Raw genomic sequence first — 17,292 nt, 5'->3', positions numbered from 1 at the left:
TCCTGACAACTCTGGTCACAGGGAAAGCAGTCTTATTGACTCATCATGTCATTTTGGTCAACTATTAATGCAAGGAGTATCATGAGGAAGAAAGAACTGCTTGCAAATGTACAAAATAAGCAACAAATACCCCTGTCGACAGTATTAAATTATTTATCAATCACACACTACAGGTTATATCACAGTAGTTACAATGATGGAGGCCACTGGGTCCTCACCAACAAAAAGACTGGTTCTTCCACTTTTAGGACAGTTATTTAGAGCAGGGGTCCCCAACCCCCCAGGAACCTGGCCGCACAGCAAGAGGTGAGTGGCGGGGAGCGAGCGAAGCTTCATCTGCCGCTTCCCATCACTCACATTACCACCTGAACCATACCCCCAACCCCCCGTCCGTGGAAAAACTGTCTTCCACGAAACTGGTCCCTGGTGCCAAAAAGTTAGGGACCGCTGATCTAGAGGACTACAGGGCACTCAGCGTTTATCAGGAGTCTGTGCTTTCATAGAATCTACTCTTCAGTAAGTCTACAAATCTTTTATCCTTGGCCCTAAAAGCCAAAATCAGGGTTGTACTTTATTATAATCAAGGTGTTTAGGAATTTCGGGTGAAAATAAAAGTTTACACTCATATTAAAAGTGAATAAATGTTTCTGAATCTACCTTTCATCTTTGGTTAATACGTTTCTTGCTAAACAAGCCAAATTCATAAAGGAAAAGACAGGTTACCTCATAACACTTTCTTTTCAACTAAAGCAGTAAAGACCCACACTAACACTGCATTTTTTTACTTCCAAATTCTAGACATCAGGCTTCTCACAGAAACTTTCACTTCAGCCAGTGGAATACCTTGCAGGAGGCAGGCACTCAAGAAATATTTGTTAAGGTGACTTGAACATAGTAACACGTTAGGTGAACATTATAGGAAGTTAGCCTAAGGGCTCTTCACTGAGAAGAAAACAGCTTTTTACCATGTTCTTTATTGCCAAGTGAAAGGATATACATATATAGCCTTGTTCGCTCAAAATGTACCCTCTCCACATCACTGACATCCTGTAAATGGCCATAAATCACAACTGGTCCTTGTCATGAGAAAAACTGTGTGTCAACTTGAGTTTGTCTGCCTTAAAAGACAGGTGCAAGGGTAAAATCAAACATATTTAAGTGCTTGGGAAAGAAACACTGCTCTACAGAAGCAAGGGACTATTAGGGGCAGGAATTATAAACATATACACCGTTTATAGCAATAGACTCCAGACAGGAAATCAGGATGAGACTGGTCTATCCTGGCATTCATTTCATAGAGTTGAGTTTTGTCTGATGAATATTTAAACCCAAAGCACTGCAGTGGTAGTGCCAATATCTGTCATATTTTCAGCTGCATCTCCTTTCTGGACTAGGAGCGCCCCTAACTATTCATAAGCCTTAAAATCCTAATTATTGGGGAGACCAGCGGCAGACTGGAGTGACACGAAATTAAGGTTGACTTTTAAGAAAACAGGCACATGTCTTGTACTGCTCTATTAGATACACTTTGGCATTTTGCAGAGCCCAAATGAATTACAGAAGAGACACAGGTACTGTTAATACATCACATGCCTTCTATAAATTCTGGAAGATGTGGGGAGTCCCACATCATTTCTTTGGGACTAGAGACGTTGCCAAGGACTAAAACTGATGATGCCTAGAAGGAGAACCCTCCAAAACTAACTCCTCTGCTTTGCTGACCCAAAGGAAGCCAAAGGAAAGAGACTCTCACTCCAAGTAACTCCCTAAACTAACAATGTTTAGAAAAAACAAGTATTTTCAAGATGGTTCAGAGTTGGAGGATAGAAGGCAGAGAGTAGAAACTGCCTTGGATTTGATTATGGGGTCACTAGAAAGGATCAGAAATGTTCATTTTTAGTTATTACTGAAGTTTTTATAAAATCTCAGGACATTCATTAGAACTTTACTAATTAAGACACGTAACCCACACACAACTAGACTACAAATACTTATAATACATGTTTTTGGTTTTTGTTTTTTGAGAAAGAAATCTCAACTACCAAAGGTTCACCAGCTGCAGGATTTCAAAGGCAGTAAAAGGAGCAATGGTCTCCAATGACTCAATTTGGAAAGAAAAATCTCTCACACAACCCACCCATTAGACAAGATGACATATACATCTACTTCAGGACACCTTACGTTTTGGATGACTAGCCTTGAATTTACTTCACAGCCAATAGCTTGCCAGAGAAAACGTAGAGTTGGATCCTATTACTTAATACACTAAATCCACAGCCAAAGTCCATCTCACTGGATAATTGAATATAACTGCGATGGGAATTAAAACTGAGGATGCTAGCAGCCCTGATTTCACTGTTATTATTTGTACTGTGTGAAATGATTTTCATATTGGCAAGTATGGGATCTCTGAAACGGTGCACTCTTCCTATCTACCATGGTACATACGATTATTTGCCCATGCACGCTCTGAGGGGCAATGTGGTACAATGAAAGGAGCCCTGAGCTTGAGTCAAAACCAGTTCTAGTGCCAGCTCTGCCACTATCCGGCTGAAGACCTTGGACCACACTTTAGGTCGGTTTACTCATTAATTTATTTAATAACCATGATTTGATCACAGACCTAAAAGAACACAACATTGCTCAGCTGTAAAAGGGGGGAAACTAGACCTAGTTTATAGAACTGGTGTTACATTTAAATGAGATAATGGGTGTACTTTGCATCCAAGACACACTGGTGCTAGTCTTCTTCTACCGCAACTATCAGGCACTGTGTTCAGTCTAAAACACCACTGCAGGGAGCACACTGGAAGCCCTCATCACGTTTGTCATCACTGGGTAAAGCCTCTTGCCTCTTAGTCGGTAAAATCCATGAAGGCCAGGATTTTCTTCTTTCTAATACACAGACACATCCTCTGAACCTGCATGTGCCTCAGCACCTAGTAAGCACTTAATAAATAATTGTTGAATGAATAAATTCTCTTTTATTCCTTAAAATAACTCTGGATCAACTAATATTTTTACCATTTTACAGTGAGGAGGCTGAATAATGAGAGAAACTGTCTATAAAATCGGGTGATAAGTCCCTTCCAATTCCACAATGTTATCTATAGTTTTTATATTTTCCAGTAGTTCATCATTATATCATTCTTCCTAAATAATTGCTGCTTACTCACATTTATTGGTTATTGCTTAAATAATAGCAAGAGTCTCAAACTATAAAATCTACTCCTATCTTTAAGGAAAATAAAATATTTGAACTATAAAAAAAATCATTTGTTTCTAAGAAAACTTTATTCTCACATCTACACTCAAACTATCTAACGAGGTTATTCTTAAGAAACTCTTCCGAGTAATTTTCCCAACCTAAACTTCCATATACTTTTCCCCAAATAAGAAGCGAAATAAACAATCAGTCAAGAGTGATATTAAAACCATGGGGGCAATCCTGTCCCTAAAACATTTCTTCCCCAAAATTTGGATTCTTTCACTTTAAGAGCAGCAAGATCATCTTTTTTACTATCTTTCAGAAGATAACTGTAGCTTCCCTAGTCTGGGGCCCTAAATGAGAAAGACCTGGGTTAGATGCAGCCAATGTCACAGGGTCTCGTGGCTCTGAATCAGTATTTTCACACACTCCCAATCATAAATGCCCCAGAGACCTCCTATCCCCAAAACTGACACTGCTGTATCTCAAGTTCAGGTTTACAGAATGATGGCCTCCTCCAAGGCCTTCCTTAGAAAACATATTCCCAAATTTGCCATCTCACCTCACGCTTCCTTCTCCAAAAGCAGCCTACTCTTTACCACTTATAAGTCTTCTCCTCTAAAGGGCTGAATGTCTATTGGGGCACTCAGCAGATATTACACTCTACTCCATCAAAAGGATCTCATAAATTTGTTTTAATTTAGTAATTAACATTCCTCTAGACTCGCAGAAGTGTTGAGGGCAAAGTCATAACGCTTTCAATGGCAAAATCAAAATGTAAGCCCAGGTCAGACTTCACATCTAATGCTGTTGCTGGTAGACCCAGTGATTTTGAGACCGAGCAAGATGATTTTATCATTAAGGCATCACCACTGCTGTGCAGGGAATTTCTCTTTCATTACACCTCAGCTCCCTCCCACCTCAAAACGCTGCGTAGAGTATTAACGTACTCTGAAACCACAGCAACTTATGACAGAGCAGCCATCATGATGACCTGTAAGTCATCCAGATACATATCAACCACTGGCTATGTTATTAATACTTGAAGTATCAAATTTGCTAAGGAAGCAAAAAGGAGCTTCATTCTTCCTCAAGGGGAATCAGAAACCAGTATGTTCAAGAGAGGATTTCCATAGGAAAACCGCCCCTGCCTCAGACAGCACCTACCATAAACATGTTTATGGGCAAACACAGTATCAGAAAAACATGCTGTGAGTCTTAGAAACAGCATATGCCTCATTTCATAGGGGCTGCTATGGTGCTAGGCATTGTTTTTTGTTTTTTGGGTTTTTTTTACTGCATTTCAGAGAAATAACCGTAAAATGAAGGTCTATAACCAGCATATAACACAATAAACAACAGCAGCAACTTCTGCACCCTTTTTGTGTATGGTTTCCCTATGCTTTAATTGAAAATGTAAATTTTAATATGCTTTGTGTTTTCTCTCAAAATAGTTTGGGACCAATTCTATTCTAAGACTTCTGTATTTACCATCTCCATCCAAGGTCCAAAGATTACAGAATTTACAAATGAAGGACACCCCCTACACACACACACGTCAGTAATAGAGGAGCTATGACAACAAAATTCCTGAATGACACAAAGAAACACAGAGGACAGTGGCTTGAAACAGCAAAGGTGGTCACCACAAGCTTTGTCCTAGAGTTCAGCTCAGGTCTTTCTGAAAGCCTGGATCAAAAATTCATAAAAACAAGAAGCAGTAACACAGTTCACATAACTTTCCTGAGCTTAAATATGTAATAGATCTGGGTAACTGTCCAACCTAGGTTGTATCTTCAGGGAATCTCAAACTCTCATAAAAAACCAAGGTTTCTGGCTCAAGAAAAGGCTTAAAGTTAGAGATGAGCATTGTTAAATCACTGGTTCCTATTCACATTTCAACCCTTGAAATAACGTTTCACTACTTGTCTCAGTCACCAGCGACTCTAGTCTGTCTTGAGAAAGCTCACACGCCTCCCTGGACTCAGCCATCTCCTTCTCACCGACAGGTCAGGTCCAATACAACCAAAGCTTAATTCACTTTAAAAGATATGTGAACTATTATTCAAGGACAGTAGCTGTCTGTTCACAGAAGCTTCATCCACATCAAGGCAGCTGAGTTTGTGAGCTTGATTTCTGTATTCTTCTTTCATTCCGTCAAAATTCAAGCTTACAGATATTTCTACTTTCAGTCTACTCTTTAATAAATGTCCCGCTCAGTGTAAGACAGGACTCAGAGTTTCAATGACATAACTGTATATTTTCCCAAGAAAACTGTTTATGTACCTTTCCATAAATGTTTTAACTTTTTCACCTAGAATATAAAATCCTTGAAGAAAATGTCTGTCTTCTATAGTTTAGCAAGATACATGCTCAACACAATTTCCAAATCACCTTTAGTACCAATTTTAACCATGAAGAACACTGAAAATTCTACAGTAAATTATCAAATATATGGAAGCAAATATATAAATGAAATTCTTCTGTAACTTAGTACAAAGAACAGAGATACAAATATAGGATAATTTCTCAAATGAATTTCAACTACTTAATTTGCTACTTTAAAGCATATTCACAAACAATAGAAATAATCAATCTGAAGAACTGGATTCATCTCTATACACAAGGGACATTTTTATACAGTTTCTCCAAGAATTAGCCACACAAGCACAATAGGTACCATAAAGATTAAAAGAAAGTAACTGCATTAAAAATACTTCAGTTTATTAAAAGGAATGGTTCCTATTTTATATGTATACACATATATTTTTATAGAAAAGAGCACATCTATTTTTATTCTAATTTCCATGACTCACTCCCCACCCATTCACCGATGAGACAGATAACAGTTGATCCTATTTTTCACCTTTTAATTTATTCTACCTGGAGAAATAAAATTCATCATTGTCCTATGTTATTTTCCCTCCCCTTTGGACATTTATCCACTAAATAAACATCCACTACCCACTGCTGTTAAGCAGTGTGCTGGGTCCTGGGGCTCCATCCCAGTCTCCTCCGCTGGTTTCCCCTATTTGATCCAATTTCTAAGCGCTGAAGTGTCCCAGGACTCAGCCCTGTCTCATCCTCAAGTCAGTCTACACATGCTCACTTGCTGGTCTCAGCTAGTCTCCTGGTCGAATTAGCATCTATCCTAGGCTGACCACCCCCATATTTGTATATACTGCAGACCTCTTTCCTGGGCTCCAGTTTCACATATGGACTCACCAACTCATCCTCTGCCAATAGATGTTTTACAGATCTCGAACGTTTAACAGGCCCAACTAACTCCAGATCTTCTCCACCAAACCTCCTTGCAAAGGATGAAGTTGATGACAACTTCGTCCTTCTAGTTAGTTAGGCTGAAATCCTTGAAATCATCCTGACACCTCTTTCTGTCATACCCCACACCCAAGCGATCAACAAACCTCTCTTGGAAGGCTGGCCAAGGAGACACTTTGACGTAAGCTTCTGCCCAATCCTGACGCCTCTGCCTCCCTCCCACTATGTTGTTCCCAAGGGCACATGCTTACAAGTATTCTACACACTAAACCCTGTCTCAGTCTACTTCCCAAATGATCCAAATGCTTCAAGTCTTCACTACAAACATCCATTACAATATTGTGCATAGAATAGCTTATCCCTACTAGAAATAAAACAAAGGATGATTTTAGCTGATCTATGTGTAGAATCATATAGTTATAGATTCAGAGATTACGGATATTTCCTGTCTTCTTTACAAGGACACTGAATGCCTCATGCTGCCTTACTACTCTTTTTGTTTATCCTTCATGCAGCAATGAAAGGCTTTAAATAAATCTTATCCATTCAAGTCCACCTGGTATTTTTTCTTTCTCTTCCCTGAGGAGCATCTTTTTTCTATACTATCACTTCTCTATTACTTCAGTTATTCACTGCATTTAGTTGTTTATCTTATTTTTTTCACAAATATTCCTTCATAACAAGGAGGTGCTAAAAACCTCATTTCACAAGTAGGTATGAAAAAGAAATATCTTGAACACCTTTCCTAAAAAGAAATCTAAAGGTAGGTAATTTAGTACATAAGCCTTTAGGAAAGCATTAGAAGAAAGTAAGACAAAGTCAAATATTAACAATTTACTGAACATAAATTCTCATTACACAAAAAAGTATCTCTTCTTATAACTTCAAAATATTAATAGGGCAGCACAGCAAAATATCAAGTGTCAGATGCAGCTAGACTCCAAAATGTTATGTTTTTATTTTAGAAGTATGTTTTTTATTATTGCTGAAACGAGAATTTTAGAAAAAAAACTACCATCAGTTTCTTAACATATAATTTATTTGTAAAAGTCAACCAAAACAATCTGAATTCAATCATCAGCTCAGGAAGCAGATTCCATGACATTTTTTCCCCCCTAAATGCTAAACGACACAGGCAGCGATAAAATATGCAGAGAAAGACCCATGTCACAGAAGATGTGACAATTTTGATAAATGATGATAAATTGTGATGTAGAACAGCCGTTTGTAAGCTGCTGTTTTCAAAAACATGTATTTTAATGATGATTTTTGCCAAATATCATTTTAGAGAGATATTTTGTAATAAAACCATTGACAAACAAGATTGGTACCTTATTATAAATTAGAACAGACATGTATTTAAGTTTTCAGCAAACTTGTAATTTTGCTTTGAATGAGAATGCATTTTAGATCCAGTCAGTTCCTTACAATGTTAAACACAGTCATCATCTGACCCAGAAATCCCACTCCGAGGTAGAAAACAGAAATTAAAACATACTTTCACACAAACACTTGTACATGAATGTTCATACATGCAACATTATTCATAAAAGACAAGAAGTGCAAACAACCCAAATGTCCATCAAGTGACATATCATATCAATAGAACAGAATATCATTCAGCAATAAGAAGGAATAAAATACTGATACATGCTACAATATGGATGAACCTTGAAGATATTATATTAAAGAAGCCAGTCACAAGAGGCTACGTATCATTATGTTTATATGAAATATAAATTCTATTTATATGAAATGCCCAGAATAGGCAAATCCATAGAAATAAGACGTAGATAAGTGGTTGCCTAGGGTTGAGAGTGTAGAGGGAATGGAGAATAATTGCTAATGGATATAGGGTTGCTTTCTGGGGTAATGAAATGCTCTAGAATTGTGCACGGTGATGGCTGCACAACTCTCTGGCTATGCACAACCTCTGAGTTGTACACTTTAAGTGGGTGAACTATACGTGAACTACATCTCAAAAAAGCTATTTAAAATGCCAGTTAAAAAGGCCAGTCATGGGCTTTCCTGGTGGCGCAGTGGTATAGAATCCACTTGCCAATGCAGGGGACACGGGTTCGAGCCCTGGTCCAGGAAGATCTCACATGCTGCGGAGCAACTAAGCCCACGACCCACAACTACTGAGCCCACGTGCCACAACTACTGAAGCCCGCGCGCCTAGGGCCCACGCACCGCAATGAAGAGTAGTCCCCGCTCGCCGCAACTAGAGGAAGCCCACACACAGCAACAAAGACCCAACGCAGCCAAAAATAAATAAATAAATAAATTTACTTTTTAACAAAAGGGCCAGTCATGCTGTAGCTGTTTATAACTTGTATAGACCTTTCAAAGTCTAAATCCCTAATTATCAAAATATGTTTCTTACTGTCCACAAATCTCATTTCATTTCCTTACATAAAACCATCTGCCTATTCCACTATAAATACTACAAGTAGTGAAAGGAAGAAAGTGCTTCTAAAATTAAATCATGTTTTCAAAACAGATTTCTCCTTAATATATTTAATTTTAATGATTCGCATGTGAATTACCCACACTTTCCATTAGCTATAGTTAAATTTTCAATCTCAGATTAAGTATCCCCCAATACAAAAGCACATTAACAGGCCATTCCTCTCCCAACACAAGCTGTGTGGACTAAATTTTTAACGTATTAGCTTGAATTTTAAAAAGCAAAATTAAGGAGGCAGATCTGTAAGAAAAGCAAGCATATGAAGTCTCAGAATTTTAGAATGGAAAATATTTTCAAGATTGATCCTCTTCAGGACTACTGAAACTTTAATATCTAAGAACTAACCCCAGGAATTCGGTGATCTTCTCATACCACCTTACTTTTTAAATTTTTATTGGAGTATAATTGATTTACAATGTTGTGTTACTTTCTGCTATACATACCTTACTCTTTTGCCTTATTATTTATATTTACATTAAGTTGATTCCTTTCATTTCCTTTCTTTTTTTTTTTTTTTTAACTTAGCAATGTATGACACAACATCAGTGAACTTATGGGTTTGGTTAGCTATCTGTACTAGTCTAACAAACATTACAATAAATAAAATTTTAAATGGTGATGTGTCTATCACTTAAAAACATCTTGCACATGATCAGTACTACATATACCACACTTTGGGAAACACTGATCTAGTTTTAGCTTCTAATTTTATGGGTGAGAAAGTTGAACTTCCTGGTGACTCTCAAAAGTCTGTGCACATCAGAATCTCCTGGAGGGTTTGTGTTAAAATAGACAGTGCTGGGCTCTTCCCCAAGAGAGTAGGTCTGGGGTAAGGTCTGAGAATTTACGTTTCTAACAAATATCCAAGTGGTACTAATGCTGCTGGCCCAGGGACCGCCCTTCAAAAACCACTGACCAAAACCTACTAACCCCAAATTAGAGTCAGACCAGAATTTACACTAGAACCCAATCTTCTCTTAGACGCTCTTATAATTATATGATCTATCAAACATGTTTAATGTTGCTGAATTTTATTCACCTTTCACTTAATTTTACTCTTTTCAATAAAGGTGATTATTAAATACTAAACATCAGGTTTATATATTTTTAAGACTTAAGAGTTGTTATAAAATAGTGATTAATACAAATTTAAGGAAAAGAACATTACAATCACCTTTGAGGACCCTGAATCCCTTTTCTTGGTCACATACCCTCCGTTAGTCCTTTGAGATAAACATTATCTTCAAGTTTGTGTCTTATCATTCACTTGCTTTTCTTTTTTTTTTTCTTTTTAATTTTTTATTTATTATTTATTTATTATTTTTATTTTTGGCTGTGTTGGGTCCTCGTTTCTGTGCGAGGGCTTTCTCCAGTTGAGGCAAGTGGGGGCCACTCCTCATCACGGCGCGCGGGCCTCTCACCATCGCGGCCTCTCCTGCTGCGGAGCAGAGGCTCCAGACGCTCAGGCTCAGCAGTTGTGGCTCACGGGCCCAGCCGCTCCGCGGCATGTGGCACCCTCCCAGACCAGGGCCCGAACCCGCGTCCCCCGCATTGGCAGGCGGACTCCCAACCACTGCGCCACCACGGAAGCCCTCACTTGCTTTTCTTGTTAATTTTCTCATAGCTGTATCTCTAAATAATATATTGTTTAGGTTGTATGTTCTGAGCTTTATACTATCTTTTTATGCTAATTTTTTTTTTATTCAATATGATGTTTTTGAGATGTAGCCCTCGGTTTTTATCAGTAATTCATTGCTTTCATGGCGGGACAGTATTTCATCTGCAAGAAAACAGCTCTAAAATTGTTGACTTCTTTTTTCATTTTGAAAAAATCAGAGGTAAAAAAGAAGTTGCAAAAATAGTACAGAGAAGTCCTATGCATGCTTCATCCAGTTTCCTCCAATGGTTACATCTTACCTAACTATATTACAGTATCAAAACCAGCAAACTGGTTTTGGGACAATGTTTGTGTACAGTTTCATGCCATTTTATTATATATGCAACTCTCAATTTTTAAGATCATTCTATTTTTTTTTTTTTTTTTCTCGCGGGCCGCCCAGACCGCGAGACTAAGGGCAGCGGGGGCCGGGCCGGCGCGCCGCCCCCGCCCCGCCTCAGGCCGCCCGCGCTCGGGCCGCCGCCCGGCGACGCGATGCCGGTCCCACCCCGCCCCCACCCCCGCCGCGGGCCCGGGGGTCGCTCACCTTCCGCGTTGCCCCAGACCACCATGCCCGGGCACGGCCGCCTCCTCCGGCCTCGCTGGCCCCGCCGCCGCCACACGGTGCCCTCGCCTGGGGCGGGGAGGAGGGCCGGGGAAGGAGTCGCACCGCCGCGCCGCGGTCCACGCTCGCCTAACGCTCGCGGCAGCCGCCCTGAGCGCGCCCAGTGGCTGCCCTGCCCCTCCCCCTCCGACGGACGCGCGCGCCGCGGCTCCGCCCTGCCCCTCCCCCTATGGCGGCCGGCGCGCTCCCAGGCTCCTCCCCGCCCTTCCCCACCCGCGGCGGACTCCGCCCCGGCTCTCATTCCGCCCCGCGCTGCGCAAGCGCCCGCCTCGCGCCTAGCCTCGGGCGACCCCGAACCAAGGGCGCGGCGCCCCTCCCAGGCCCGCCCGCGGGGTCAGCCCCTCCGCTGCACGTGACCATCTCGCTCGCGGCGGCGGAGAGGAGCGCGGCGCCGGCCCGCCTTCCGCATCCCGAGACCTGCGCGCCTCCCGCTGGGGTTGATGTGCTGTCCTCTTCTCTGCGAGTCCCCGCCCCGCGCTGCACTCCCCAGTCCGGGAGGACACTAGTTCAGGGACTGACCATGCTTAATCAACATCATTCGATTGATATTAATGAATATCTGAGTTACTTCCTTTGTTCCCCCCCCACACCGCCAATTAAAGACAATGCTCCTACCTATTAGAAAAATGAAAATCCAAACACTGACAGCCCCAAATACTTGCAAGAATGTGAAGTAATAGGAACGCTCATTCATTGCTGGTGGGAATGCAAAATAGTACAGCCATTCTGGAAGAGTGTCTTACAAAACTAAACATACTCTTACTATATGATCCAGCAATCGGACTCCTTGGTATTTACACAAAGGAGTTGAAGAATTATGTCCACATAAAAAACCTGGACACAGATGTTTCATAGCAGCTTTATTCATAATTGCCAAAACTTGGAAGCCACCAAGATGCCCTTCGGTAGATGAATGGGTAAACAAACTGGTGCATCCAGATAATAGAATATTATTCAGCACTGAAAAGAAAGAAGCCATCAACCCATGAAAAGATATGCAAGAACTTTAAATGCTTATTACTAAGTGAAAGAAGCCAATCTGAAAGGCTACATACTCTTTGATTCCAACTAAGTGATACCATAATTTAGATGGATAATGTCATTAGTCAACACCCATAGAACATACAACACCAAGCGTGAATCCTAATGTAAACTATGGACTTTGGGTGCTAATGAAGTGTAAATGTAGATTCATCAATTGTAACAAATATACTTCTCTGGTGAGTAGTTGATCATGGTGGAGGCTATACATCTGTGGGAACAGGGGGTACATGGGAAATCCCTGTACCTTTCACTCAATTTTGTTGTGAACATAAAACTGCTCTAAAAAAATAAAGTCTACAAACTTTAAGCTATAAGATGAATAAGTTCTGAGGTTCTAATGTATCGCATGGTGACTAGTTGATAACACTGCAATGTATAACTAAAATTTGCTAAGAGAACTTAAAGGTTGACCCCAAAACATATACATATATATTTATATAGTCCTCTTTACCATAAATGTACGGCTGTGCTCCTGGCTTCTCTAATCTCTTCCAATCATCTATTTTTATTTCTGCTCAGTACCATGCTGTCTTAATTGGTAGAGTTTTATAATAGCGAGTCTTAATATCTAGTAGGTCAAAAATCCCCAATTCACTCTTCCATTTGCTGTTAAGAATCAGCTCGCATGTTCTATGTGGGGGAGGGAGGTGAAGGAAATTCATTTTAGTTTCATAAAATCTCTAAAACAATTTGGGGAGAATCACATCTTCTGTAGATTGAAATTTTCTATTGAAATAAGATTTATTTCTCCATTCCTTTAGTTTTTCTTAAGTGTCTTTGTTCTATATTTTCCTCCATATAGTTGTTGCCTATTTTTGCTAGAGTTATTCCTAGGTACTTTATAATTGTGATAATATTATAAATGGTATCTCATTGCCTTTTCTAAATAGTTGTAGCAGAGTACAGAAATACAACTGATTTAGGTATATTGATTTTGTTTGCAATGTACTTGCTAACCACTTTTATTCATTCGAATACTTCATCTGTAGATTCTTTTGGTTTTTCTACAGGGACAAGATATCCTCAATGACTAGTGATAGCAGTTTCTTCTTCTCCAATGCTAAGAATTCTTCTTTTTCTTCCTGTGTAAGACTTCCTATGTAATGCTGCAAAGAAGGATTATCTTATCTTGTTGGTGAAAGGTGTCTTATCTTGTTTCCAATATTAAAAAAGAATGTTTTCAATGTTGCACCATTAAATATCACATCTGCTGAATATTTATACCTTCTAATGATAGTCTGTTCATTTTGTATCATGAATAGATACTGAATGTTATGGAATGCATTTTCTACATCTCCTGAGATTAAATTTTTTTTTAATCAAGAATTCATTGGGGGACAGATGAATTGAGAGTTTGGGGTTAGCAGACGCACACTATTATATATAGGATGGATAAACGACAAGGTCCTACTATACAGCACAGGGAACTAAATTCAATATCCTGTGATAAACCATAATGGAAAAGTATGAGAAAGAATGCATATATATGTAACTGAGTCACTTTGCTGTACAGCAGAAATTAGCATTGTAAATCAACTGTACTTCAATAAAAAACTTACTCTGCACCCATAATGTGTCACACTGTTCTAGACAGTTGAGGTAAAGCAGTGACCAAACAGATGAAAACACTTGCCCTCAGGGAGTTCACCTTGTATTGAAGGAGAACAAACACAATGAATAAATAAAATGCATAGTGTGTTACATATTGATCAACACAAAAGACAAAAATGAAGTAGAGAGGGGAACAGGTAGTGTGGGGAAGGAGGTCTGCAACTTCAAATGCAGTGGTAGGAATGGGTGTCATTGAGAAAATGACATCTGGCAAGAGCCTGCAAGCAGAAACAAGAGCGTAGCTTGTATGCAGTCAGCACTGCAAGGCAATATGAAGTTCTGTTACAAATTCTGCGAAGGAAAAGTGAATTTCTGAGTAGGTTCACTGGAAAATATAAATGTTAACATACTATTTTAGTTGCTAATTCCCTATCACAAGCAATGAAGCTTAAAAATCTTACATCAACTATTAAGTAAATTAAAAAAACAGCTGAAACCATTATAACCACCAGTAGTACCAAAGTAGCATTCTTCTTAAAAGTATGAAAATTACCATTTCAATATAGAATACAGAAAGATAACAAAAATTATTCTGTTGTTCAAAGTAAATTATTATAAAATTTCAACTTGGGTCACAGACGCCTATCAAAAAACTAAGTATGGGAAAAGCATAAATGGAAAAAACAAATATTCACAAGTACAAGACCTAAAACTCATTGTAAGTACTCCCCATAAGTTATCTGACCCAATCCAGGGCTAACACTCTAAAGAAACATGAAAACAAAAAGACAATCACTCAGAGACCAGATGACAGAAAGAGGAAAGGAATCGTTTCAAAGATGTGTTACAGAAAGTTCAAGTACAAAATTTTCAAATTAATATTGAGAATGCAAAAGGAAAAAAGACCCAGCAAGTCTAACTAGCAATGAAATAAATAAGCAAAGACAAAAAGAGAAGTACATCTACAAACACAAAGACTGACCAAAAGAGAATAAGGAAACTCCTAAACCAAAAGGTCACAGAGGTGTCCTATCCAACATTAGCTCATGGGATGATAATAGGTGTTTACGGGGGGGTGGGGGGGGTGGGGGGGTGGTGAATAGGTCAAAGTTAATCTATTAGATTCTTTATGCAGTACATCTCAGAATCTTTCAAAATGCCACTGTGAATTGTGAATCACTAACCTACTTTGGGGGTAGGGTATGGGGGGCACAGAGTGAGTACGCATAAGAATGTAGTCTTTCCCATGCCAGCTCACCACGGAACCCTTTATTTTGGCCAAAAACAAAAGTCTGTGAGAAAAATGTTGTCCTAAAGGATGGTAAGACAGATGAAATTCATAAATCACTTGGTAGAGTTAAAGGAATGCTAAAAAAAAAAAAAAATTTAAGGACTTTCTGGTTGTTGGTTTTTTTTTCTTTTATTATTGGTAGAAAGCCAGCCAAGAATCAGTTGGACTTACAAACATGAGTACATGGATGAATAAAAGATAGAAAAGAGAATAAATCAAAAGTCTGATATATTTTACTGAAGAGGATATTTGGATACAAATGTTGTTATGAAGTAGTCCAACTATGCTAAAGTAAAGAAAGAAAAATGCAAGGGTTGTACTCGTCCTAACTGACAAAAGTGAAATGAATCACCAGGATGGAGTGGTATCCAACCAGAGTTCTGGATGCTCTTGAGGACGACTATGAATCTGTAGGCAAAGTTAGATAGAATCATCCAAATAGCCCAAAATTCGGCTCCTACAAAGGCTCTGGGGAAGACCCAATAAAATAAGATTCATTGTGGATTTGTTGGAAGTATAGGGTAGGTTGATGGCATTTTTAATTAAGAATAGACTCAGACACTGAAATAAAAATAACCTAATAGAAGAAACACCGTAAAGTTATAGAATCTATAGATATCTGTATTAATTCTATATCTATAGGTAGATTCTGTATCTATAAAGAGATATAGATATAAAACACCTGAAATTTTTTGAAGTGGTAAATAAACTGAGGCAGGAAATAATGTTTATTTAGACTTTCGACACATCTTAGACAACATTCTTCAACAAAGGCTTAAAATATTAAATCACTATCAAAAGAAATATTCTGCCCCAGATAGGAAAGTGGCTTGGTGGCAGAAAACAAAAGGAAGAAATAAGCAAAATTTCAAATATAGTTTATCTCGGGATTTTAGTGAAAACTAGTCTCATCTGTATAATATTGAAAAATGGAGCACACGGCAAATGTTCAGGTTTAGAAATGAGCAGTGAAACGCCAAGCGCCAGAGATAACCGATGGAGAGTTATTTATTTATTTAGTACAGTCCTGGCAATGACAAGGGTCATAGCCAGTATGATCCACGACATTCAAGGAAGCTCTCCACGTGCCAAACACCACCTGAGTCACTGTATGTGCATTACTTTGTTTAGTCTTCACAACTCCCTACAGAAGTAATTGCCATTTTATTCCATGAGTTTACAAGCTAGACAGTAAAGGCTCGGAGAGGAAAGTAACTTCCCCAAAGATCACTAAGGTAAGTAGGTGGCAGTAATAGTAGCTACTAAATGATAGAGCTAAAATTTGAAACCTGGCAACTGACCCCAGAATCCTTACCTACTTCGGGGGTAGGGTATGGGGGGCACAGAGTAAGTATGCATAAGAATGTAGTCTTTCCCATGCCAGCTGACCACGGAACCCTTTATTTTGGCCAAAAACAAAGCACTGCGAGAAAAATGCTGTCCTAAAGGGTGGTAAGTCAGATGAAATTCATAAATCACTTTGAAAGGTTAAAGGAATGCTAAAAAAAAAAAAAAATTAACTACGGCACCAATGGTTCTCAAACTTGAGCCTGCATCAGAATCACCTGGAAGGTGTGTCAAGGACAGACTGCTGGGCCCCATCCCCTCGAGTTTCTGACTAAGCAGATTTTGTGGGTTCCGAATTTCTATTTCTAACAAACTGATGTTTCTGCTCAAGGGCCCACATTTACTAAAGAGTAGCTTATGGGCTTCCCTGGTGACACAGTGGTTAAGAATCCGCCTGCCAATGCAGGAGACACGGCTTCGAGCCCTGGTCTGGGAAGATCCCACATGCCATGGAGCAACTGAGCCCATGCGCCACAGCTACTGAGCCTGTGTGCCACAACTACGGAAGCCCGCGCGCCTAGAGCCCGTGCTCCGCAACAAGAGAAGCCAGCGCAATGAGAAGCCCGCGCACCGCAAGAAGAGTAGCCCCCGCCCGCCGCAACTAGAGAAAGCCCACGCGCAGCAACGACCCAACGCAGCCAAAAATAAATAAATATAAAATTAATTTATTTTTTAAAAAAAGGAGCAGTAATTCCCCACAGAGATGTGAGGATTAAACGGGATCATATTTGTGAAAGCATTTGGTCAATTATCACTCACTTTTTCAATTATAAGGTGTGAGGACTACTTTGGGGGAGTAACACGTTTTATACAAGCTGTT

The 17,292-nt window shown here is 39.4% G+C and overlaps 1 long non-coding RNA gene across 9 annotated transcripts in view; it reads right to left on the bottom strand.

Annotated features, from left to right (window-relative positions):
- Window positions 1-11,358, bottom strand: part of LOC309651483 — a 56,718-nt gene extending 45,360 nt beyond the window's left edge. For all 9 annotated transcript variants that reach the window (XR_014258166.1, XR_014258167.1, XR_014258168.1 and 6 more), the window contains exon 1: window positions 11,162-11,358. This is a non-coding gene — a long non-coding RNA (uncharacterized lncRNA). The remainder of the gene's footprint in view (window positions 1-11,161) is intronic.
- Window positions 11,359-17,292: the final 5,934 nt, after the last annotated feature.

The sequence above is a fragment of the Balaenoptera physalus genome (assembly GCF_965194825.1).
Source record: "Balaenoptera physalus genome assembly, chromosome: 21".
Taxonomy (NCBI): Eukaryota; Metazoa; Chordata; class Mammalia; order Artiodactyla; family Balaenopteridae; genus Balaenoptera; species Balaenoptera physalus.
Note: the sequence above shows the minus strand (reverse complement) of the source record. Positions and strands in the feature narration are given on the sequence as shown.